Source organism: Moschus berezovskii, chromosome 6 (assembly GCF_049115385.1).
Source record: "Moschus berezovskii isolate FMDL1 chromosome 6, NW_MosBer_1.0, whole genome shotgun sequence".
Lineage (NCBI taxonomy): Eukaryota > Metazoa > Chordata > Mammalia > Artiodactyla > Moschidae > Moschus > Moschus berezovskii.
Window position 1 is genome coordinate 62525044 of NC_142465.1, and position 4869 is coordinate 62529912.

General features: G+C 41.5%; 1 pseudogene; it reads left to right on the forward strand.

Moving 5' to 3' along the window:
• The first annotated feature begins 2957 nt into the window (after positions 1-2957).
• LOC148777633 (mitochondrial import inner membrane translocase subunit TIM14 pseudogene) lies at positions 2958-3692 on the forward strand (annotated as a pseudogene).
• The last annotated feature ends 1177 nt before the right edge of the window (positions 3693-4869 follow it).

Here is a 4869-nt window from a genome sequence, read left to right on the forward strand (position 1 = left end):
AAGCAACAGTTAGAACTGTTAGAACTAGACATGGAACAACAGACTGGTTCCAAATTGGGAATGGAGTATGTCAAGGCTGTATATTGTCACTTTGCTTATTTAACTTATATGCAGAATATATTATGTGAAATTCTGGGCTGGATGAAGCACAAGCTGGAACCAAGATTGCTGGGAGAAATATAATAACCTCAGATATGCAGATGACACCATTCTTATGGCAGAAAGCAAAGAAAAACTAAAGAGCCTCTTGATGAAATTGAAAGAGGAGAGTGAAAAAGTTGGCTTAAAACTCAACATTCAGAAAACTAAGATCAAGGCATCTGGTCCCATCACTTCATGGCAAATAGATGGGGAAACAGTGGAAACAGTGACAGACTTTATTTTGGGGGGCTCCAAAATCACTGCAGATGGTGACTACAGTCATGAAATTAAAAGATGTTTACTTCTTGGAAGAAAAGCTATGACCAACCTAGACAGCATATTACAAAGCAGAGACGTTACTTTGCCAACAAAGGTCCATCTTAGTCAAAGCTATGGATTTTCCAGTAGTCATGATGGATGTGAGAGTTGGACTATAAAGAAAGCTGAGCACTGAAGAATGGATGCTTTTGAACTGTGGTGTTGGAGAAGACTCTTGAGAGTCCCTTGGACTGCAAGGAGATCCAGCCTTATTGGCAGGACTGATGCTGAAGCTGAAACACGAATACTTTGACCACCTGATGGGAAGAACTGACTCATTGGAAAAGACCCTGATGCTGGGAGAAAAATTGAAGTCAGGAGGAGAAGGAGATGACAGAGGATAAGATGCTTGGATGACATCACCGACTTGATGAACATGAGTCTGAGCAAGCTCCGGGTGTTGGTGATAGACAGAGAAGCCTGGCGTGCTGCAGTCCATGGAGTGCCAAAGAGTTGGACACGACTGAGCAACTGAACTGATGACTGATCTGTTTCTGCAAGGGACAGGGTCTGAGAAGATTCCAGGGTGGAAGCAATGCTTGAGTTAGGGTGACTAAACTAGGATAGATAGTTTTGGTTGTTGTAGTCTGATTAATGACCCCCAAAGATGTCCAGATCCTAATCTATGAAGGCTGTGAATATGTTACCTTACATGGTAAAGGAGACTTTGAAGATGTGATGAAGTTAAGAATCTTGAGACTGGAAAATTATCCTGCTTTATCTGGGTTGGCCCAGTGAGATCGCAAGGATCTTTACAAGAGGGAGGTACGACTGCCAGGGAAATCTGAAGATGCTATGGTGCTGACCCTGAAGAGGGAAGAAGAGGCCACACAGCCAAGGAATGCAGATAACCTGTCAAAACTGGAAAATGGAAGAAAGTGGATTCTCTGTGAGCCTCTAGAAGGAACTCAGCTCTACTGCTTTCTTTCTTTTTTTTTTTTCTTTCCTTTTTTATGGCTGCACCACGAAGCTTGTGGGATCTTAGATCTCTGACCAGGAGTCAAACCTGGGCTCCTGACAGTGAAAGTCTGGAATCCTAACCACTGGAGCACCATGGAATTCCACTTTTAAATCTTTTTAATTAATTTTTTATTAGAATATAATTAATTTACAAAATTGCATTAGTTTTTGGTGTACAGCAAAGTGAATCTGTAATACATATATCCAGTCTTTTTTCGTCTTTGTCCATATAGGCCATTATACAGTATTGGGTAGAATTCCCTGTGCTATACAGTAGGTCCTTATTAGTTATCTATTTTACATATAGTAGTGTGTATTTGTCAATCCCAGTCTCCCAATTTATCCCTCCTCCTCCATTCTCCCCAGTAACCATAAGCTTGTGTTTTACATCTGTGACTGCATTTCTGCTTTGTTAATAGGTTCATTTGTATCATTTATTTAGATTCCACATGTGAGCGATATTATTCTGCTGCTTTCTTGATTTTAGCTCTGTGTGACTCATTTCAGACTTCTGACATTTAGAACTGTAAGATAATAAATCTATGCTCTTTTAAGCCATTGACTTTGTGGTAATGAGTAACACAACAGTCAACAACCTGAAGCCTTCCTATGTGACTTCAAACGTTATACCACTGTAATGTAGGTGAGAGGCAGTGATGGTTAGACCAGGGTCCACAGCCTGGAGGCAACCACAGCAGTTTCTTGAAAATCCTTCTAGAACTGTTCCATGTACAAACATAGCAAGTGTATTTAAAAATTTTTTTTGCAAATTTGCTTTTGTTGATTTTTTGGCTGTACTGGGTCTTCATTGCTGCGAGAGTGCTTTCTCTAGTTGCAGTGAGTGGGTGTTACTCTCTAGTTGTGGTGCAGTAACTTCTCATTGTCGGGGAGGGAGGGCTTCTCTTGTTGCAGAGCTCAGGCTCTAGAACAGGCAGACTCAGTAGCTGTTTACAGGTCTAGTTGCCCCGTGGCATGTGAAATCGTCCTGAGGCAGGGATTGAACTCATGTCCCCTGCATTGGCAGGTGGAGTCTAAACCACTGAAAGTGAAAGTTGCTCAGTCGTGTCCAGCTGTTTGCAACCCCATGGACTATACAGCCCATGGAATTTTCCAGGCCAGAATACTGGAGTGGGTAGCCTTTCCCTTCTCCAGGGGCTCTTCCAAACCCAGGGATTGAACCCAGGTCTCCTGCATTGCAGGCAGATTCTTTACCAGCTGAGCCACAAGGGAAGCCCTTAAGCACTGAACCAACATGGCAGTCCCATTTTTATTTAATGACAATTTAAAAAGGTAGTAGGAATGCATCCTTCTTATAGAAGGAGGGTGTGTTGTGTTTATACTGAAATGATCTTCTCTAGATAAAATTGTCCCTAGAAGAGAGAGGGGCAATTTACTTCTTCAGCCCTGATTCTGTGCTAACTAAACAATCCTTTTTTTTACTTTGGTCTCCTGAGTTAACCCACTTGCCTGGAGGGACTGACTCATAGAAGTAACTGATGTTGATTCTTTTGTTAGGGATAGGTGTTATTAGAAATACATACACACATTTCCTGGGGCGCCCTTGCCTGGGTGGTTTGTAAGTGCTGGTGGTGGCGAAATCGCTTTGTGATAGAGGCATAAACTTGGTGGGCTGGGATGAACTGCGCTCCTGGTGGAGGCAGGGGAACCGAGCAGGTGCCATGGCCAGTACAGTGGTAGCAGTTGGACTGACCATTGCTGCTGCAGGATTTGCAGGTCGTTATGCTTTACAAGCCATGAAGCATATGGAGCCTCAAATAAAACAAGTTTTTCAAAGTCTACCGAAATCTGCCTTCAGTGGTGGCTATTACAGAGGTGGGTTTGAACTCAAAATGACAAAACGGGAAGCAGCATTAATACTAGGTGTAAGCCCTACTGCAAATAAAGCCAAAATAAGAGATGCTCATCGACGAATTATGCTTTTAAATCACCCAGACAAGGAAGGATCCCCTTATATAGCAGCCAAAATCAATGAAGCTAAAGATTTACTAGAAGGTCAAGCTAAAAAATGAAGTAACTGTATGATGATTTTAAGTTCTTATTCGCTTATGCGTACCAGCTTTTTATAATAAAATGCCTCAAACCTACAAATTTTAGAAGTTATTTAGCACAAGCTAAATCAAAGCCTTGGTATAAATCTGTTTAAATTTGAGGATTTTAAATCAGATTATAGATTATTTGTTGATTGTATTATGGCTAAATGCATACCATTGTGTTGTTCACTACTCATTTGACAAATAATTTGGTACCTATTTCAAGACCAAGTGAACAGTCTCTGCCCTAAAGGAATCCCCAATCTAATGGGAAACTGATAAATTAAAATGTGATAAATATGATGGTATTAGCACAGGTTGTTTTAGTAGGGACTCATCTCACTGGGAGGGAAGGCTGTTCAAGGTACAGAGGGCTCCCTAGTCACTTAGAACCCTGAATTTTAAAGTGAATTTAGTCACAACTTTAACCTAAGAAATTGATGTATGTATTTACCTCTTTGTCAGTGATAAATCTGAATTGTTTCAGATTTCATACATTAAAAACTGTAATAGTATGATAAAAAAAGAAAAAGAAATACATACACAGATTGGCACCTTCACTTTAAGAGACAGCTGAACAAAGAATAAATCTGGGCCTTTTTATTGTGCTTAATAATTAGAAAAAGAGAGAGCAGGAGTAAGCAGAAAACCACACCCTTCATACAGAAGGTGAGGTCCGTTTGGACTATGCCGAGTTAGAAGGTAAGAGCACTGGGGGCTAGTGGCACCCTGGCTGCATACTGCACCGATAGAACAGAGAGGCCGGGAGGGAAAGACCTCAGAGGATTTGGGGAGCAGAATTCTAAGCCCCTGTCCTCAGCAGCCACTGTAAATGGATAACATAAGGGTCCTCAGCTTTTCTACATGCAGCTTTTAATGCCAGTATTTTTGCATCTTATATTTGCACTCTCAATCTCCTTAACATCAGTAGAGGAATTATTCATCATGTGGTTGCACAATGATGCTTCCTAAAAGCCAACAGTTTGGTTTCAACAGTGTCACTTTCTTTGCTTTTGGAGCTATTCTGCAATTATAGCACCTGTGTGGGGTGATTTGCTTTGTTTTTTACTTTTTCTAAAATATTTTTCAAACTGTGCTCCTGGGACCCCAAGAGGTAGTGCCCGCAAAGAGCTTACAATTGGCCTGGAAGGGGCGACAAACCATCAGTAACATTACAGGGAGACCAGCGCTGGGGCAGGCGCAATGGGAGAACAGAACAGGAGCAGTCACCTCTTTGGAGGTGTCAGAGATGGCTTCTAAGAGTATGTGGTCTTGGCTGAGGGTAAAGGATGAGAAGGCATTAACCAGGAGTGCAACCTGAGGGACCATTTACTATGAAGCCTCGGTGATCAAGATAATGTGATATTGGAATAAAGAGAGACAAGTAGATCAATGAAAC